At 42.1% G+C, this 22,046-nt stretch overlaps 1 protein-coding gene and 1 pseudogene across 3 annotated transcripts in view; one reads left to right on the top strand and one right to left on the bottom strand.

Moving 5' to 3' along the window:
- ELMO1 (engulfment and cell motility 1) overlaps positions 1-22,046 on the top strand; it is a 549,163-nt gene that overhangs the window by 264,024 nt on the left and 263,093 nt on the right. The gene's annotated exons all lie outside the window — the stretch shown is intronic.
- On the bottom strand, positions 10,099-10,215 carry LOC134391446 (U6atac minor spliceosomal RNA; annotated as a pseudogene).

The raw sequence follows: 22,046 nt of genomic DNA, 5'->3' as shown, positions 1-22,046 counted from the left end.
TTGTAATATTGGATCCTCTTTCATTTTTAAATGCCAATAATTTGTCTTATTTTTTTTCTTGGTTAGCCTGGCTAGAGGTTTATCATTTTTACTTATCTTTTCAGAGAACCAACTTTTGATTTCATTGATTTTTTTCTGTAGTTTTCCAGTTTTCATTTTATTGATTTCTACTCTAATTGTTATTACTACTTTTCTTTAGCTTACTTTGCATTTAATTTGTACTTTTTCTACTTTCCTAAGGTGGATACTTAGATTATTGATTTTACATCTTTCTGTCATTGCTCAAATTCCTTACTCAATTATTATTTTGCTACAAATACCCTTCTAGCAATTTGTCTGCCTTCCACAGAGGTTGAGTGTGACTAGCTAACCCTATTCAGGATTTTTCTGTTTCAGTGCGTCGTGGCACTGAACAAGGGTTGCCTTGATATGCCCTCCCAGTGACTCTAAAATTTCTGGCTCAGTGGATTACTCTTTATTTCATTAACACTCAGTTACCAGCAGACCTTCATCAGCAAATTTTGTTGACTCTACCTTCAAAATATGTGCGAAATCCCACCTCTATCACCATTGCAGTAATCCAGTGCATCAAATCCCTCTCCTGTAACATTATAACAGCCTCCTATTTGTTCCTAGGTGCCTCTGCCCCTGCTTACCTGGTCTGTTGTCAGCACAGTAGCCAGAATATTAAGACACCAGAATGATCCTTCCAGAATTGGTCACATCATGTCACTCCTCTACTCACAACCCTGCAATGGCTCCTGTCTAACTCAGAGTAAAAATCCAGAGCCCTTGCCTTGGCCCGTGAGGCTCTGCAGTGTCCTGCCTCTCTGTCTTCATGACCTTCTACTCTTCTCTCCCGTCCCTCAACTCCAGCTGCAGAGACCTCCTTAGTGTTATTCTGCTCCAGCTGCCATAACAAAATGCTGCAGACGGGGTAGCTTAAGCAACAGAAATACATTTTCTCACAGTCCTGAAGGCTGGAAGGTCAAGGTGTTAGCAAGGTTGCTTTCTCCGGAGGCCTCTCTCCTTGGCCTGTAAACGGCTGCCTTCTTGCTGCATCTGCACATGGTCGACCCCTGTGTGCTCGCATGTCTGGTGTCTCTTCTCACAAGGACGCAAATCCTATTGGATTAGGACCCCCTCTAACAGCATCAATTTAAATTAATTGCCTCCTTAAAGGTCCAGTATCCAAATATAGTCACATGCTAAAGTTCTAGTGATTTGGGCTTCAACATATGGCTTCAGGGGGAAATACTTCAGTCTATAGCATCCTTGCTGACCTTGAACCTACCAAGTGCACTGTAGCTTCTGTACCTTCTGCTCGCTGCTTTCTCCCTGGAATCTGTTCCTCAGGTAGTGACATGGTTCACTCTCTCACTTTCTTTAGAACCTGAGTGGCCTTTCCCCATCATCAAACGTAAAGTAGTAATTTTATCTCCCTGCTCCCTGTCTACCTTACCTCCTTTGTTTTTCTCCAATTTTACGCATTTTTTTTACATGCTCTGTATTTTCTATTTTGTTTGTTTCCTGTTTACCCTCTCCAGCCTGTAAGCTCCATGAGGGCATCGAGTATCTGTTGTGTTACTTCTGTACCCCAGTGCCCAGAGCGGTGGCAGGCACACAGAAGGCATTCAGTACATATTTATTAAATGAGGGTCTGAATCAACTGATTGGCAGGACCCTGCCAGGAAGTTCTGGTGTTCCAAAGGTAGGATTCACCCCTAGAAAGGAAGCCACAGAAATAGATTTCCATATTTAATGGACTATAACCTCCCTGACTGCAGCTACCCTTCTGGCCTTTGTCCATCGCTAAATGGAAACTAAATTAGCAGCTATATTGGTATGTTCCAAAATGGCCTTGCCCCAGATATGCCAATGCTTATACTTAGGTGAGTCACTGCTGACTTCCATTTTTGAATTGTATCAAGTGACTAGCCCCCAGCCAGTATTAGCAGCCTGCCTACCAAATCAGGAGGCATTTGTACTGGTATAATAAAATTGAGGTGGTAATGTTCTCAGATGTCCCATCATATTTGATAAAAATAGCTTCCCCCTCAGGAACTGTGCTGTGCACATGGTGCACCCAGAAGTGTATGACATTGTCAAGTAATTTTACTTTTATGTTTACCTTACTTTTATCAACTTTTTGCCTGCATTGGTAAAACTCAAGATTCCAAAATTTAGTATAAATAATAAATAATAGACAATATTTTTCTTACATTTTAAAAAGAAAAAAACAATATTAGTAACAGGTATAACAGCCCTAACAATTAATTTCTCTTTGGCTGGTTTATCAAATGCTATTCTGTAATAGGAGTCCTCATACCTGGAGACTTTTAGAATTCAACACCCTGGTACATGTCATTTATATCTGTCTGGAAAGTTGCCATTGCTAAGATCAGGGAAGCCAGCCTGGGCCACCTTTCAGTTCTTGCATGGAGGTGCTCCTGTGCCACAGGACTTTGCACAAGCTATTCCCTCTGACTCAGCCCTTCTTTCCACCCCTCATCCTTTTCTCACCTAACTCCCATTCATCCTTCAGGACCTCATCCTTCAGGCTCCTCTCTCATTAGTTTTGTTTCCATGTTACTTCCTTTATGGCATTTACTTAGTTTGGTATTAGTTGGCCCTTTGTATTTGTGGGTTCCACAAACACATATTCAAACAACTGTGGACCAACAATATTTGAAAAAATACAAAAAATAACAATACAACAATAAAAAATAATACAGTATAACAACTATTTACATAGCATATACATTGTTTTAGATATTGTGAGTATCTGAATCTAGAGATTACATCTAGAGGTGATTTAAAGTATGCAGAAGGATGTGTGTAGGTTATATGCAAGTATTACACTATTTTATGTAAAGGACACGAGCATCTGCACATTTTGGTATCTTCGAGAGTCCCAGAATCGTTCTCCTGTGGAAACCAAAAATGACTGTAATCATATATTTTATTATTTGATCATTATCTCTCTCCAACATGATTTTTCTCCTAAATAATAGACTTCTCGCTTTTTATTCAAAATATTTTAACATTTACTTGTATATATTTGTGGGGTACAGTGGTTGTTTCAATACGGTATATACTGCACAATGATTCACTTTGGGTAGAGAGCATAGTTTTGTACCCATTAATCCACAACTTGTCTCTCGTCCCCCACCCCCGCCATCTGGTAACCACTATTCTCTCTACTTCTATGAGAATCACTTTATATATATAAAGAAACCACTTTACACACACACACACACACACACACACACACACACATAACGTATAACATATAAATGTTATATTTATAAATATAACATTTATAAATGTTAATTTATATAAATTATATAAATTGTTATATTATATTATATTTTGTTATTTATATAAATATAACATATATAAATGTTCATATATTCCACATATGACTGAGATCATGTGGTATTTGTCTTTTTGTGCCTGACTTACTTCTCTTAACATGATGGTTTCCAGTTCCATCCATGTTGCTGCGAATGATAGGAAATCATTTCTTTTTACAGCTGAATAGTTTTTTTTATACATTCATCCACTGATGTATGTTTAGGTTGATTCCATCTCTTGTTTATTGTGAATAGTGATGGATATGGGAGTGCAGGTGTATTTTTGATGTATTAATTTCATTTCCTTTCAATATATCCCAACAGTGGGATAACTGCATCATAAGGTGGATCTATTTTTATTTCTCTGAGGAAGCTCAATACTGTTTTCCACAGTGGCTGTACCAATTTACACTCCCACCAGCTATGCAGGAGAGTTCCTTTCTCCCTGCATCCTTGCCAGCATTTGTTATTTTCGGTCTTGTTAGTAATAGCTGTTCTAAGTGAAGTGAGATGATATCTCAGTGTGGTTTTAATTTGCGTTTTCCTGGTGATTAGTGATGTTGAGCATTTTTTTATCTGTCTGTTGGCCATTTATATGTCTTCCTTTGAGAAATGTCTGTTCAGGACCTTTGCCCATTTTTAATTGGGTTATTTTGTGTGTGTGTTCTGGAGTTGAGTTCCTTATATATTCCTGATATTAGCCCCTGTCTGGTAAGTAGTTTGCAACACTATCTCCCATTCTGTAGGTTGTCTTTTCATTTTGCCGACAGTGTCCCTGGCTCTGCCGGAGCTTTTTAGTTTAATGTAGTCCTATTTGTGTGTGTTTTGCTTTAGTTGCCTGTGCTTTTGTAATCTTGCTCAAAAAAGTGCTGCCCACTCCCATTTGGTATAGGGTTTCCTTATGTATTCTTCTAGTAGTTTCATAATTTGGGGTCGTAAATTTAGGTCTTTGATCCATTTTGAGTTTGTGTATGGTGAGAGATAGGAGTCTAGTTTCAATCTTCTGCATGTATATATCCAGTTTCCTCAGCACTGTTTGTTGAAGAGGCTGTCCTTTCCCCAGTGTATATTTTTGACACTTTTGTTGAAAATTAGTTTGCTGTAAATGTTTGGTTTTATTTTAGGCTCCCTATTCTTTTCCATTAGTCAATTTGTCTGTTTTTATGCCATTACCATGCTGTTTTGGTTACTGTAGCTTTGTAGTATAATTTGAGGTTAGGAAGTGTGATGCCTCTCACTTACTTCTTTTTGTTCAGGATTGCTTTAGCAATACAAGGTCTTTTGTGGTTCCATACAAATTTTAAGATTTTTTTTTCTGTTTCTGTGTAGAATGTCATTGGCATTTTGATAGGATTGCATTGAATGTGCAGATTGGTTTGGGTGACATGGACATTTTGATGACACTAATTCTTCCCACCCATGAACATGGGATATCTTTACATTTATTTGTGTCCTCTTTAATTTTTTTCACCAATGTTTTATGGTTTTCTTAGTGGAGGTCTTTCATCTCCTTGGTTAAATTTATTCATAGTTATTTCTTTTTTTGGTAGCTATTGTGAATGGGATTTCTTTATTTCTTCTTCGGTTATTTTGTTATTGGCATATAAGAAGGCTGTTGATTTTTGTGTGAATATTTTGTATCCTGCTACTATACTGAATTCATTTATTAGTTCTAGTAATATTTTGGTGAAGTCTTTAAGGTTTTCTATGTGTAGGATCATGTGATCTGTAAATGGGGATAGTTTGACTTCCTCCTTTTTAGTTTGAATGCCCTTTATTGCTTTCTCTTGCCTTACTGCCCTGGCTAGAACTTCCAGTACGATGTTGACTAAAAGTGGGGAAAGTGGGCTTCCTGGTCTTGTTTCAGGTCTTAGAGGAAAAGCCTCCAATTTTTGTCCATTCAGTATGATATTTGCTGTGCATTTGTCACATATGGCCTTTATTGTGTTGAGGTGCATTTTTTCTATACCTTATCTGTTGAGTGTTTTTTATCATGAAGGGGTTTTGAATTTTATCAAATTTCTTTCGCATCTATTGAAATGATCATATGTTTTTTTTTCCCCTTCATTGTGTTGATAAGATTATCACATTTATAGATTTGCATATGTAACCATCCTTGCATCTTTGGGATGAATCCCACTTGACCATGGTGAATGATCTTTTCAATGTGTTGCTGGATTCTGTTTTCTAGTATTTTGTTGAGGATCTTTGTGTGTTTGTTCATTAGGGATATTAATCTATAGTTTTCTTTTTCAGTTGTGTCTTTTTCTGGTTTTGGTAAGAGATAATGCTGGCCTCATAGAATGAATTTGGAAGTATTCTCTCCTCTTCAATTTTTTGGAAAAGTTTGAGAAGAACTGGTGTTAGCTCTTTAACTGTTTGTTGGAATTCAGCAGTGATGGCATCTGGTCCTAGGATTTTCTTTGTTGGAAGATTTTTTATTACTGCTTTAATCTCATTCCACACTATTGCTCTATTTAGATTTTCTAGTTTTTCATGATTTAACTATGGTAAGTTGTATGTGCCCAGGAATTTATATCCATTTCTTCTAGGTTTTCTAGTTTATTCACATATAGTTGTTTGTAGTTGCTCATTATAATCCTTTGTATTTCTGTGGTATCAGCTGCAATATCTCCTTTTTCATTCCTAATTTTATTTGAGTCTTCTCTCCTTTCTTCTTTAGTCTAGCTAAAGGTATATAGATTTATCTTTTTGAAAAATCATCTCTGTTTCATCAATCTTTAGTGCTCCTATTTACATCTCTAATTTATTTATTTCTGCTCTATTCTTTGTTATTTCTCTCCTTCTACTGATTTTGGATTTGGTTTCTTCACATTTTTCCAGCTCCTTGAGGTGTAACATTATGTTGTTTATTTGGGATCTTTATTCTTTTTTTGATGTAGGCATTTATTGCTATAAACTTCCCCACTTAGAACTGCTTTTTCTGTATCCCATAGATTCTGTTATGTTGTGTTTTCATTTTCATTTGTCTCCAGAAATTTTTTAAGTTCCCTTTTTTTATTTTTCTTTTTTTGTGACCGGTAAGGGGATCGCAACCCTTGGCTTGGTGTCACCCACACCGCACTCAGCCAGTGAGCACACTGGCCATCCCTGTATAGGATCCAAACCCGTGGCGGGAGCGCTGCTGCGCTCCCAGCGCCACACTCTCCCGAGGGAGCCATGGGGTCGACCCTTAAGTTCCCTTTTTGATTTTTTTTTTTGTCCCTTTCATCATTTAGGAGCATGTTGTTTAATTTCCATGTATTTGTATGGTTTCCAATGTCCCTTTGTTGTTGACTTCTAGTTTTATTCTATTGTGGTCTGATAAGGTAGTTAATATGATGTAGATTTTTAAAAATTTATTGAGACTTCTTTTGTGACCTGACATATGTTCATTCTAGAGAATGTCCCATGTGCTGCTGAGAATAATGTGTGTTCTGCAGCTATTGGGGGAAATGTTCTATAAATGTCCATTAGGTCAAACTGGCGTATAGTGGAGATTAATTCTGGTGTTTCCTGGTTAATTTTCTGTCTGGATGATCTGCACTTTGCTGAAAGTAGGTGTTAAAGTCCGCAACTATTATTGTATTGAAGTCTATCTCTCCCATTAGGTCCAATAGTAATTGCTTTATATAATTGGGTTCTCTGGAGTTGGGTGTGTATATATTTAGAATTGTTATATTCTCTTATTGAATTGATCCCTTCATCATCATATTCCTTATCTTTTTAAAATTTCCTTGGCTTGAAGTCTATTTTATCTGATGTAAGTATAGCTAATCCTGTTCTTTTTTGGTTTCCATTTGCATGAAATATCTTTTTCCATGCCTTCACTTTCATCCAGTGTGTCTTTACAGGTGAAGTGAGTTTCTTGTAGGCAGCATATTGATGGTTCTTGTTTTATAAGCCATTGAGCCACTCTTTGTCTTTTAATTGGGATATTTAATCTCTTTACATTTAAGGTTATTATTGATATATCAGGATGTGTTACTGCCATTTTGTTGTGGGTTGCTTTTTTTTCTTGGTTGTTTTGTTGATTCTTTTTCCTTTTTTCTGGTCTTATTGTCTTCCTTTGCAATTGAGTGGTTTTCTTTAGCTGTACATTTTGATTTCTCACTATTTATTTTCAGTATGACTCATAAGTTTTTATGTTATGGTTATTATGAGGCTTACAGAAAACATGTTGTAGTTATAATAAGTTATTTTAGACTAATAACAACTTAACTTTGATATTTAAGAAAAAAGAAGACATCAACACCAACTGTATGCTTTGGCATCATTCCACTCTCCTCTTTGATATTTTGTTGTTCCAAGTTACATCTTTTAATATTACTTATCTCTTATATGGTCATTGCATATGTTATTGTCTTGTTAGATTTGTCCTTTATTCTTTATACTATAAGGATGTAAGTGGTTTATTTTATTTTATTTTATTTTATTTTGGCAGCTGGCTGGTATGGTGATCTGAACCCTTGACCTTAGTGTTACAACATTGTGCTCTAACCAATTGATAAGTGGTTTATTTACCACCCGTATAACATTAGAGTATTCTGAGGTTGTCTGTCAACTTACTTTACCAGTGAATTATGTACCCTCAGATGTTTCCTTGATGCTCTTTAGTGTAATTTTCTTTCAGATTGAAGAACTCCCTTTAGCAGCTCTCAAAAGACAGGTCTAGTGTTGATGAATTCCCTTAGAATTTGTTTGGGAAAGATTTTATTACTCCTCGATATTTGCAGGTTATTTGCTGGATACAGAATTCTTGGCTGACAGCCTTTTCCCTCCAGCACTTTGAATATATCATCCCAATCTCTCCCAGCCTGTAGGGTTTCTTCTGAGAAACCCACTGAGAGACGTATTGGGGCTCCATTGAATGTTATATGTTTCTTTTCTCTTCCTGCTTTCAGTATTCTCTCTTTGTCTTTGGTTTTTAATAATTTGATTGTGATGTTTCTTGTGGTATTCTACTTTGGATTTACTTTGATTGGTAACCTCTGAGCTTCCTGTATCTGGATGCTATCATCTTTCTCCATACTTGGGAAATCTTTAGTCATTATTTCCTTGAATGTGCCTTCTAAGTCTCTTCCTTTGTCTTCTCCTTCAGGTATGTCAATTATGTGGAGTGTATTTTGCTTGATAGTGTCCCATATTTGCTGTATTTCTGTTTCAATTTTTCTTATTCTTTTTTCTTTTTATTCCTTTGATTGGATAATTTCATGTGTTCTGTCTTCAAGCTACTAATTTTTCCTCTGTTTGATTGAGTGTGCTTTTGGAGCTTTTTATCAAGTTTTTCAGTTCAGATAATCTATTCTTTTTTTCTAGAATTTCTGTTTGTTTGTTTGTTTAACTGATTCTATACCTCTGTCAAGTTTCACATTTTGCTGCTAAACTGGTTTCCAGATATCATTTAATTTTCTATCTATATTTTCTTGTGACTGCCTGAACATCCTTAAGAGGGTTATTCTGAATTCTGTGTCAGACATTTCATAAATCTGCTTTTACTCTTGGTCCATTGCTGGTGCTTTGTTTGTTTCCTTTGGTAGTGACATAGTTTTCTGTTCTTTCTTGATCTTCATGTCTTTGTGTTGTTGCCTAAGCATTTGAGGAGACTGCTACCTCTTCTAGATTTTATAGGTGTTCATTGGTTGTGTTCGACTGGTTACTATCAGAGCTTTGTCTTTGATCTGTGGTTTTCTTCTGTTCAATGGTGAACAGAAAACTATCACTTAGACTCTACACTAGAACTAATGTACTGTCCTTTTGTTAGTTCTCAAATTGGGGGAACTTCCTGTGGTGACCAGAACTTGAGCTCTGTGCTTGACCTAAATTGCTGTTTTGCTGCCAATTCTCTGGGGAAGGCTTTTTGTGGAGATAGGATTTTAATTTTTGGTGTTAATCACTTTTGGGTCTTAGCTGTGTGGAAATTCTGGCCAGGACTGAGTCTTTCTTGCAGATTGCACCCCCTGCAGTTCTATCACCCTGATCAATTTCCACTGAGACCAGCTGCCCATGCTGCACCCAGTATTCCCCTGGGGGGCCAGCTTTTCTCCTGCATTCCAGTCACTTCCTGTGGGGCGGGCTGTGTATGCATCCTTCATGATGGCTCACCAGCCATGGGGTGGCTCCATTGTCCAGTTGGCTACAGCTACTTTCTCCTTCACTGGTCCATGGGAATCCTGCCAGAGGTCTTTATGGCCTGTGAGCTGGTACAGTACACTCTGACTCCAAGCAGGTTCACGTAAAGGGGCTGCTGCTGCTTTTTCCGGCTTAGATCTATGTGCTGCAGCTGCTTCCTGCCCTGTACCAGGCTGGCTCAGAAGTGGCCAGGGATCAGAACAATATGTGCAATCCCTACACCCTCTTGCCGTGGCCCCTCACGCCATCATAAACTCCATGGGTCTCTCCTCCTCTCCCCCTAGCTCCAGCAGCCCCAGGTAGGCTGTCTTTGCTTTTTAATAATTGTAAATTGGTTACTTGTGGGCAGGAGTCAGGCTGGGGATTATCTATTCTGCCACCGTGATGTTGTCATTCTGACTTTATTTTTATAGCAGTTTTAGGTTTACAGAGAAACTGAGCAGAAAGTACAGAGAGTTTCCATATCCCCCCATATGCAGTTTCTCTTAGTGTTAACATATTACATTAGTATGATACATTTATTACAGTTTTGATCCAATATTGATATATTATTATTAATTCAAGTTTACATTAGGCTTCCCTCTCTATGTTCTACAGTTTTATGGGTTTTAAATAACTATTGTTAGATGCCATGAAGTAGGTGGCAATGCCCTAACCATATGCAAGTTTTCAGGCCCTTCCACCCTTGTTGAGGAGAATGCTGGCTCTTTCTCCTTTCATACAATACTGACATGCATGAAAGTTTTGAGCAGGGGTGATGTGTCTGTTGCTCTATGGCTTCACTGTCTGTCACTGGACCATTTAAATTATTTGTTAAATGGATGATGCATGATATGATGTATTGAATCCCTGACCAGTGTTGTTTCCCTCTTCTTTTCTCCTCTGCATTCCCTATGACCGTAAGTGGTGGGTGTCAGAGGATCAGAACTAAAGCTTAACTTGTATGGAATCTGCCTTCCACTGTGCTGGTAGGACTACCAATATGGCCAGTATTTGAGCTACATGGGATTAAGCCTTATGTGAGGTCTCAGTGATGATAGCCATGAGGGTGTGTGCGTGTTACATGGTAGACATGAGTTCTGCATGAGCAAATGGCCCAGAAGACCAAAGTTGAGTTCATTAATTCATCACAGGGGTCAGTTCCGCTGATAGCCTGGTAGCTTGGGGCTCTGCTCTGTTTATGGTAGCAACAAAAAAAGCTAAACTGTGTTGAGCAATGAGTGTGTGCCAGGCACTGTTATGAACATTTTACGTGTGGTACCTTATTGAATTCTGACAACCATTCTATAGCAAAGGCAGTGTTATTGCACCCATTTTACAGATGAGGACACTGAGGCTCAGAGAAGTTAAGTAACTTAACCACTGTCTCAATAGATATCAAGTGGTAAACTTGGACTTGGACCCAGGCAGTTCTGCTGGTGACTTTTTAGTACTTTACATTTAACTCAGTGGTGTGCTAGTAAATAAACTTTTAAAAGAAGCCTGATCTGTCCTGCATAGCATTTGCCAATTTTGTGGTATAAATACCACCGTGTGACTGATTTCAGACTTTCTGGAAGAGGCGGGTACTGGTCAGCTTGCTCGGGCACGGGCTCTTCCGCTTCTCTAACCCGCAGTGCCGCACCCCGCAGGCAGCCCCTCGCCTGCACTTTCAGTAGTGTGAGGGAGTGGGAGGGGTCAGCAGGGTGCACGTCCATGTCCTGCTCTTTTCAACAGTGAGTTGTCGGTCTAGTTCCCGGTGCCAGTGGTCACAGAGTTAGGTGAGGGACATTCTCTCTCTCTCAACAAGTCTCTTGGGGCTGGAGCTTGAGGAGGAAACTGAGCTGGACCAAGAGCCCCAAGGAACCTACTATCACAAGATCCAAAGATCTAACAAAAGGTGATTCTAGGCAGGGAGAGAGGCTCCGAGTGGTGCAGGGGCCTCTGATCCCAGTGGAACGTGGTGGCACTGGGGGAGGGGAACGAAGAAACTGGCGAGCTTCTCTGAATTCAGAATTCTCTCACTTCTCTGCACTCGTAAGTGTGTACTTCACTTAGGAGTCCTTCCCAATGCGCCCACCACTAAATCCCCGCCCTCAGCACCACCCCGGCCACGGCAGGGTGCGGCTGCTTCAGGGCCAGGGCGTCCGGGGCTCCTTCAGGATCCGGGACCGCCATCTGCGTGGGGCAGGAGGCCGCAGCCATGGGCTGACTGGGGGGCCTGGGCCACCGGACATGTCCTTCTCCCATCTGAGGACAATGTCAAAGACACACAGGTTTTTCTTTTCTTAGCCCAGATGAACCAGTGAAATGATTTTAAAGGGAACCCTCCCCCATTACTTTGGGAGTGCAAAATGGCACATTTCTTAGACGTCAGTTTGTCAGAATATTTTAAGTGGTAAAAATGCTGAGGTCTTCTGACAATCTTTTTATTTTTAGAAATGTACTTAAACGATATAATTTTGTAAATCAGCATAAGAATTGCTGATCACGATGTTTATCGTCTCCGGTAACATAACAGACATGGGGACGTTTGAGTGGCGGGGGTCCTGGAGGAAAGGCTGTGAGGCAGGGCTGGGTCTCCTCGCCTTGGCAAGCTAAGCCCATTGGGTATGTCTTCTTTTTTTTTTCTTAAAGAAAAGGAATTCTGAAATGAAGGAAAAAGCAAAGTCTCTTTGGCATACAACATCTGTGAGATAATTGATCTCCGTACTATTTCAACACCTACACTATTTATCACGTTATAGGACAGCAAGAGCCCCGCCTCCCCGTGGTCCCCGTAGTGGTCCCCACGTGGCAGGAGTGGGCTTGGCTCATTGCCGAGGGCAACTCTGAGCTGGTCAGGGCTGCTCCCTGGGAAAACCACAGCATCCGTGGCTTCTGCCTGCAACACTCCCTGCCCCTCTCCATCGTGTCAGCAATCTCGGCCAATTATAGAGAAGTTAAGAGAAATGCCCCTGCTCATCTTGCTCTAAAGAGATATTTTTGAACCTCTTGTTTTCCGTTTTCCACTTTTCACCTCAAAGCATCCTAGAGTTAACTGAGAGGCGGGCCAGTCTCCAGGCAGGGAAAACAGGGTGGGTGTTGAGGGCGTGTTTCCAGGTGGAAGAGGGGACTTGGCATCAGAACTGCTATCCAATATGCATGAAGGGGAAGGAGGTCCGATTAGGGGGCCTTATCACCTAGGAAACACGGGTAGGTTCCTCTTTCTGTACTCCAGCGTGGGATGAGGAGCTCTACAGGCCCTTTGCAAATGGCCCCTTCTCTGCACCCCCGTCCCCGTCTCGCACACCCAGATTCCTGAGGCCTCGTTTGTGGGTGACTGGAGGGAGGAGAGGAGATAGCCTGTGCAGTACGTGGAAGGGGACATTCCTGTGCTGTGGGAGTTGGCTTCTGTCGTCTCATACATTTTCCTGCTGGTCCTCATTTACGGGAAGCATTTATAGCAAATGCCTGCCAAGTGTTTTCCATAAACACACAAGTAAGGATATTTTTCACACATTCCAACCTTCTGTAAGTGTTTATTTCCACAGTGCACAGGTTTGAGTGCACAGTTTTCCTAAACAGGCCTTGGGAATGTGGGCTTCAGCCCAGTGAAGATTCACTTCTGAGTTGTCCTTCCATGGCCACATCGTCCCTGGGGCACACCGGGCACGTGCATTTGACACATACGGTTTCCCAATGAGTTTTGCTCTGCAGTGTGGGTTCTGTGTGTGGATACGTGCCCTGAGTGCAGAGTAACTTGGGGTCCGGAGCCCCCTCACGATACAGAGTGAGGTTGGAGGCCCTGGCTTCTGATAGAATCCACAAGGTCAAGCGGCATAGGGAGTACAGATCACAGGAATAAGAGGAAGATTGTGACTCGCTTAGGATGTAACTGAAGGTATAGAGATAATAAATTACGGAAAGTCTTGTGTTATAACCTGGAAAGTAGGTGTTCACCATGAAGGACAGAGATGCTGACTTGGTCTGTTTTCTGTTGCTTATGACAGAATACCTGAAACTAAGTAATTTATAAAGAAATGGAATTTATTTCATACTGCTTTAGATGCTGGGAAGTCCAGGATCTGGGGGCATGTCTGCTGAGAGCCTTCTCCTGGTAGGGACTCTACGGAGTCCCAGGTGGTGAGAGCATGTTCACATGCCAGCTCAGGTCTCCCTCTTCTTATAAAGCCACCAGTTTTGTTCCCAGGATAACCCATTAATCCATTAACTCGTTAACCCATTAATCCATGACTGGATTAATCCAACATGATCCAATCACCTCTTAAAGGCCCCACCTCTCAATACTGCCACCCTGGGAATTAAGTTCCAACATGAGTTTTGGGGGAGACATTCAAACCATGGCACTGACTGACCCTCGGTGGGCACTGCCAGCCCAACCAGAGGCCAGAGTTGTGTTCTGCACTCTCTGTTCACTTGCTCAGTAATTACTTTTTAAATAAGTGGCTACTGTATGCATGACGGATGTGGTGTGAGAGGTTCACAGGTGAGGAAGGCATGCTTCCCTACCTCCAGACTCGACCCCATCAGGGAGGGTAAAACACATATACTTCACCACAATTTGGGACAGAAAGAGAGGATTTCAGTAAGAAATATATAAATAAAGGGTTGCAGGGTCTTAGAGGAAAGAGTTGCACAAGACTTTTTGGAGAAAGTGACATTTGGGGTGGGTCTGAAGGAGAAAGAAAATTGGGACAGGTGCAGAGGGGAGGTGCAGGGGAGTGGTGTCATGGGCAGTTTCCAAAGGAGGGAATCACCTCTGGGCCTGTCCCCCTAGGGGGCCACCCACACAGAGGGTCCCTCCTTCAGCAGGAATAGCTGAGATTTGGGATTCTTGTACAGAATGAGATGTGATGAGACAAATTCCATTTAAAAGGTAGGATTTAATAGAAAAAAGGTTTACTTTTTACATGACTTTAACTTCAAGTAAAACAACTTATGACCTAATTTCTCAATTAGGTTTCAATCAATAATTTTCCCTTTGTAGCTAACTTAGCATATCCATAATCAGAAAATATTTTTCCATTCAAAAATATGTTTCTGAAATGGTTGATTTATTGTTTTTCCAGAAGAGAATGATGCAAAATTGTTCTCTCTCCTCATCCTTCCATCCCCACAAGTCTGTTCTCCTAAACCAGAGGGAAGTTCTGGGTCTGTGAGCCAAGCGAGAGAACGCGGTGGGCGCTGACTTGGAGGAACTCATTTCACCACCAGCTCTCCCGGAATGTGTTTCTTTTGAAGAGCAAGTTATATCCAAATATGTTTCAGACAGTGCATGTGGAGGGTACCTTTGCTTTAAGACTGCAATAACTGTTAAGACAGTGGTGACAACTTTTCAGTAAGGAATCAGGCTCGAGAGATGTCAAACCTAATTATTCTTCCAACAGTGACTGTCAGACAAACATCTTGGTGTCTTTGCAGTTCCCTTGAAGGACAGGGGAGGGATTTGTGTTCAGTAATACGACGTTGAGTAAGTCAAAATTCTACCCTGTGATCTTGAGATTTCTTGCTGATATTGCCCACGATGCAGAGGGGCATCTGCACTGTCACCCAGCACCCATCCCAGCTGTAATTAATCTCCACTGCATTCCGTAGCTCACCTCTGGTTTGGAATGTTTGAAAGATGCCTCAGAGGAGCCTGGCATCAGTTTCCTCTCCTATAGGACTAGACTCAAGGTTCACCCTCCCGCTGAAGCCCCCCTGCTTGCCCACTGAAGGTCACATGTACCTTCACTGCAGAAGGCGATACTTCCTGTAAAAAATGCAAACAGTGTAGGAAAAAGTACACAGAAGAGGTACCGGGGAAATGAAAGTGTGTCCACGCTACAAATTCCATCCCCTTGTATCTTCCAAATAGATTGCACGACCATCAAAATGGTATTTTGTTCATACACATATTTTTAACATCTAGCAAGTTGCTCAGAAATACTAAATGCTTAAAGAATACTTGTCAGATGAATGAATTAATCAAAGGGCGATATCCTGTAGGGATGTGGGGAGGAGCGGGGTTAGAACCCAGCTGATAGATTTGGGGAAGTAGTGGCTTGTTTTTCAAAATGTAGACCTTGGACTTCCAGCATCAGCATCGTCTGGGAGCTTGTTAGAGATGTGAGACCTCAGGCCCCGCCCACACCTGCTGAGTCAGAGTCTGCATTTTAACAAGATCCCCAGGTGATTTGTGACGACTTTAACGTTTGAGAAGAACTAGGATATACATGTCTGTGCAATAATTTAGAGTATGAACTTCCAAACACTAGTGCAAGGAAGTGTGTGTGGTGTGCACTGAGCAGTGTGCAATGGTGTCCTCCATCAGCAGGGACCACAGGACTCTGGGGGCCTCACCTTCCCCCTCACATTCCCAGGGCTCTGTCCCTGGTGTCCTGTTGGACTGCCATCTGGGGCCATTTCTGAACCATCACTATAGTACCATCTTAGTTTCTGTGGTGCTATAATAAAATACTACACACTTAGTCAATTATAAACAATAGACATTTATTTCTTGTGGTTCTGGAGTCTGGGAAGTTCAAAATCAAGGCACCAGCAGGACTGGTGTCTGGTGAGGGCTGCTGTCTGCTTCCGAAATGTCACCTTGTTGCTGCGTCTTCTGGAGGGGACAAGCCTTGGTCCTCACGTGGCAGAAGGGACGGAAGGGTAGGAGGGTGACCTTCAACCTCGAGCACTTTCACGAGGGTGCCAGTCCCATTCACCAGGGCAGAGGCCTCATGACTTAATCACCTCCCAAAGGCCACACCTCTTAATACTGTTGCAGTGGTGATTGAGTTTCAACATGAATTTTGGAGGGGACACCAGCATTCAAACAATAGCAGTGTCCCTGTCTGGTTAGTCCTAGATGCAGAGAAGTTACTTAAGCTCCAAGGCATGGCTTCTGCATCTGTAAAATGTAATCCTGCTTTAAGGGCTTGTGAGGACCAGATGAGCTAAACAACTGAGAGTTTGCACCTGGTAATCATTTTACAGGTACTTTCTTTTAATTGAGGTGATATTCACATACCATAAAATTAACCATATTAAAGTGAACAGTTCGGCAGCATCTAGTACAATTCCCAGTGCTGTGTGACTGCCACCTGTCTCTGGTTCCATGACATTGTCACCACCTCACAAGGAAAGCCCATTCCTGTTAAGTGCTCGCTCCCATTCCCCGTTCTCTGCAGCCCCTGGCAGCCACCAATCTACATTCTCTTTCTATGGATGTTAACCCTTATTTATTAAGACATTTTTTATTAGTCACAGAAAAACTCCTGACCCCAAAACAACCAGATTTATTTCTTTTTCCATTGACTCTCATTGCTTTCCACGTCTTTAAAGACAGGAGTTTTGCTAATGGTGAAAAGTGGGAGTATAGATGCGGCATAACTTTAGATCAGTCACAAAGTGGGGCCCCGAACCAGCAGCATCCACGTTACCTGGGCACTTGTTAGAAATGCAGATTCTTGGGTCCACCCCAGAACAATTAAACCATAATTCTAGGGGTGGGGCCCAGCAATCTATGTTTTAATAAGCTTCCAGAGAATTCCAATGCAAGCTCAAGTTTGAGAACCCCTGCTTTAGATGAACAACCCGTAGCGATGCCTGCAGGTGCCCACCACATCTACACCCACCCTTGGGCCCCGGAACACATACATAGGCCTAAGGGGAGAGGTCTTCCAGCCCAGCTTCACTGATGGGGGAGTCATCTGGGGAAACGCCCCTGCTACCTTCTGGCCTTTGCAGAGTCATCAGAGCTGTTTCTTCGGCTTCCCTCAGCGATGTTGGGGTCACTGTGTAGGTACAAACACCAGTCACCCCTGCTGTTATTTAATCCTTTCCCCTCTTCGTGCTGCCCAACTCAAGGCTCAGAGGGAGGCCTCTCTGCAGAGCGAGGCTGGCATTGCACCGTGCGTTCCACACGTCCTGCTTTTGTTGCACGACACCAAGTGCAGGGAGCATTTCTTTTTGGTTGATTAACGTTCAATTCGAGGTCTATTATGAACCTCCAGGCTTTAATTACTACACCATTACCCAGTCAATTCCTTGCCATTTTATATTTATGGCCTTTATTATGCCTCTGTATGTGCAATTGCCTAATTTTATTCTGGAAGCATTTCACCTCATTACTTGGGTTTTATACTGTTCCTCTCATTTGTCCAGATTGTTATTTATCGCGGTTCCCTGTGTGCATGTTCTACTTCAGTTCTTTCATCAATATGACCTCTTATACATTCTTTTTCTCCTGTTCCTGGGATGCATTGTTCTTTGGCTCTTGAAAACAGCTTTTTAAAAGTTTTTGCAAACTCAGCGGTGGGCGTTCTTTTCCCTGGTGGTTGGTTACACTCAGACTTCTAATGCGATCATTTGCAACCTTCTGAAAGCCCATCTCAGCTGCTTGCTGTCATTCGCCCAGTGCAAAGGCCTGGGGGATTACTCTTCAGCCCTGGACTACCATGGACAGTGGTCCCTCTCTAGATAGCCCCTTAAAGATCAGGGAAAGTGAGGGAAATGTTCTTTTTTTTCTTTTTCTTTTTCTAAGGGTATGCTTCTAAAAATAATTTTTAAATATTCTCTCAAATGCTTTTCTAACACTCTCTTCTTCAATCTTCCCATTGTCTCAGAAAAATTTAGGGTTGGGTTTACTGACTTGCTTATTTTCTTGGGTTTCACCTTATACCTGCTGAATCAAACTCTGGGGAAGCCCAGTGGTCCCTCCAGGTGATTCTGATGCACCCTAAACCTTGAGAACCGTGGTGGTAAAGAGACGCCAGAAGAACCTCAGGAAACTCGCCTCAGCCAGAGAGAACATCGGATTCCACCTGAGTCCTTACTTTGCCAAGGAGCAAGATTAGTAATCGCTACAGCAGTTGTGTTCTGTCTTCTTCAATAGCTTTGCCCTAGAGCTATAAAAATATTTCAGAGATGCAAATGGTAAGGCTCTGGAGCAAGAGTCCACGTAATTATCATGATAGTGGCACGTCAATTGTTTTCATCATGGGACATTTGCGGTGTTTCAGGAATAGAGGAGCTCTTAACCTCCGTTTTTAAAATTTAATCTTTACAATGAGGGGTTTCCTGTCCCTATTTTTATAGGAGAAAACTGAGGTTAAGGAATGTGTACAAAGTCACCAAGAAGTAGACTTCCCCTGTTGGAAGTAGATCTAGGAAGTTGGGTTCTGTCCAGAGCTGCAGGGCCGTCCACTCATCTGCTACCATGTCACCACTCAAAGCTTTGTTAATATTCCACTCTCTCCTTTATCAGTAGGAATCAGTAACCAAGAATGTGTGCTCCAGGGTCAGGCCACCTAAGTTCTCATTCCGGGTCTATTTATTTCTGTTCTGTGTGACCTTAGACCGTCCACACATCGCGGCCTCTGCTTCTGTCTGGGTAAAGTGGGATAATGCTGTGCTTCTTCCTGTGTTAGCACATGTGCATGAAATGAGACGCTCGGTGCAAAGCCTTTACAACAAGGTCTGCAGATAAGTGCTTTCTATAAATGTTAACTCCTATGTATCCGTCACTGCATCTTTGAGGCTTTTCTCCTTTAGGTTTATTTACTTTGGAGCCTCGCTTTCCCTATAGGTGAATCCGTGGACTCACAGCATGTAACTCTGGTTTGTTCTATTTTATTTATCTGCTGGGCATACTTTCTATAATTTTAGTGTTCTTCCTCTGCCCATCTAAAATCATCATATGAGGGCTTTGGCATGTTTGTTTCATGAACTTGCTCAAAATTCACGGTCACAGTTAACCTCTTCTGCCTCCCCCTTGAGGCAGCTCAGTGTTTCCTCTCATGCTTGCCTCTGGGACCGATCATCATTAGCACTGGTACCAACGGAGAATGCATTAGGACTGTTTAGTTTGGGGACTTTATTTCAGAGACATCATGCCATGGAGTGACTTGCTTCTCGAGGTCCTTGCTCATTCTCCACGCTTGTCCGCCCTGTATTCCTGGGGCAATTTCCTGCTTGAACGTGAGCACAGGGGCTTCCTGTCTTGCATTTATGGTGCGAGTAGGTGCGGACGCTACTTTATCTTTATGCCTCTCATGCTAAAATGACAGGAAGCCCTCTGGTTTACTTCCATATGTCCCCAGAGACCGTCATCAGGGACCCGTCTCACTGCGGTCACGATTTTGGCTTAGTTGCTGGTGAAGTGCTGCGTGGGAAGCTGGCCAAGGGCCACCCCGGGACAGGAAGAGAGAGGGCAGGAGGGGCTGGTACACTCAGCCTGCGAAGTCTCCTCGAGGCGCTTTGCCTTTGTTACATGACTTGATATGCAGCCCCGTCCCATGAGCTGAGTTTTATGTGACATCCCTGTGTCTCACACAGAGCTGCAGTGCCTGTCCAGCCTGTCCTGCTCGTGCAGTGCCCAGGGTCTCTCTGTTATTGATGCTCCCCAGCAGCTTTGTGTCAGAGTCAGGGCCGACAGTCCCTGCAATCCCCGAGGCTGGCTCCAGTACTGGCCTCTCCCCCAGTGGGGAGTGAACAGAACCTGGAAGCCAGTGTGTTAGGGAAACCAGCTGAACGTGAGTCAGGAGGGATGCTGAGGCCACGAGGGCAGGGGGTTCCCGGGAGCCAGAAGCCAGGGGTCCTTGAGTGTGGCTGGCCTTGTGTTCAGTGGTCATGCCCAAGCCAGACAGGCTCCTGATGCACACAGCTGGAGAAGAACACCCAGAGAGGGGCCTGGAATTTACGGAAATAAAATCTGTGGGGACACCCCACCACAGCTTTGGTCAGTCACCCTGAGCAACGGATGCTGATCTTCAGGACATACATGAGGTGCCGGAGAACCTCATCGCTTTGTCTGGGATGTGCTGGGATGTAACGACCCACTCCAATGAGACAGAGGAAATTAGTAAAAGTTCCCTTAGTCTCTGTAGACATGAAATCCCCTGCGTTCCATGGCAATGTTTATGTGAAGCCAGTGTGTAAACTGTAAAGGGGCAGGAAGAGTTTTGGTCATTGAAGACCTTAAGAACTAAACTCCAGGACTGACTGACATAGGCTAGCTCTGTGGTCCAAGCAAGTCTCTCGTCCTTTCGTTTCACCATTCTTAACAGACTGATAGGAACACCTGCCTTATCAGTGTTACGGACTCCTTGGGAGTCAGCTGATAGAGAATATGTGAATGTACTCTGTAAACTATAAAGCATTTTATAAAATATACTTAATACTGCACAGATATCTGCTGTTTTTGTTTCGTAAAACATTCAGATAGTGACAACTTCTTTGCTGTGTGACCTGCTCTAAGATTAGCGATAGCAGCAGGTTTCAGTACTTCATTCATTGTGGCTTCTCTTTGGGAACAGTTGAAGAGTAAGGGGGAAATAAAGATGGAAAATATGCTTTGATACTTCCAAAAGGAGCTTTTCAAAATTTCCTAGGTAGACAGGGTTAATACCAAAATGTTGAAATTGAATATAGATACGTCCATGTGTGGGGGGGAAAAAAGCTACCCGTTCAGTTTAAGAATTGTCTGTCACTGTACTAATATCTAATTAGTAACAGTCATATTCATAGTCTTTCCTAAAAAGACTATGATTTTTTTTCTAAAACTCTATTTCTGTAAGAATATTGACCTTAAAACATACACAAGTAACGTTATTTGTCTGCCCTAACTGCAGAAATTCGTCAAGGAGGAAGGTTTCTTTTTCTTTAGGAAGGTAAATATGATAAGATGGATGGTGCATTAAAAAATAAAGAAAGGCTTCTCCAGCTGATTTACATATTGATTACTTAAATGACTACTTAATTTAGTGCCTGCTAATAAACTGTGCCTTGGAAATGTTTCCTGAACAATTATTGGCTGCAGTAATTCCACCTACAGTGTATTCAGATCACATCCTTGTTAAATATTGATGTGCTCATGAAATGTTAATAGCATGCTAATGTGAAATACAAGGAAATGTGCTCCCTGGAGCTGGAGCCAGCTGAAAACTACCTGTCTTCTGTCTTTGTTTTACATTCTGTCTTGCTCTGATTTTTTCAGTTCGTTTCCGCTTCATCAGGAGATCCAGATTTGCACTTGGATCTGGCTGTCTCAGATATAAAATTTTCAAAAGAGAAATAAGATTCAGTGATCGGTGGAAATGTAGTTGTCCCCCCATCCTGTTTTCCTGAACTGGAATTCCCCATTAGAACCAGAAAGTGTTTCCTCGAAAGGAAGAGGATGAGTCAGGCTCAGAGTCTAATGAGGCTCTTTGGGCTCAGGCAGATTGTCTGGAAGAGACCAGGAAGAGGGAACAAGGCTGTGGGGGACTCCAGCCACGGTCCTTCGTTGCTTTCTCAGAGAAAAAACAGCCCAGACATGTGTTCCCTGAAGACAGCACCTGGCCCACCTCGAGGGGCTCTAACCTTGATCCCCTTACCTGGAATGTTCTTTCGCACAGACCTCGGCATAGCAAGCTCTTTTTCATCCCTTGATTCTATTCTCAATACCGTAGTCCCCCCTTATCTGCAGTGGATATGTTCCAAGACCCCCAATGGATGCCTGAAACTGCAGATGGGACAAAACCCTATATACTCTTATACTAGATGTTTTCCCATTCATACACACCTATGATAAAGTTTAACTTACAAATTAGG

The sequence above is a fragment of the Cynocephalus volans genome, chromosome 11, assembly GCF_027409185.1.
Source record: "Cynocephalus volans isolate mCynVol1 chromosome 11, mCynVol1.pri, whole genome shotgun sequence".
In the NCBI taxonomy this organism is placed as follows: domain Eukaryota; kingdom Metazoa; phylum Chordata; class Mammalia; order Dermoptera; family Cynocephalidae; genus Cynocephalus; species Cynocephalus volans.
Note: the sequence above shows the minus strand (reverse complement) of the source record. Positions and strands in the feature narration are given on the sequence as shown.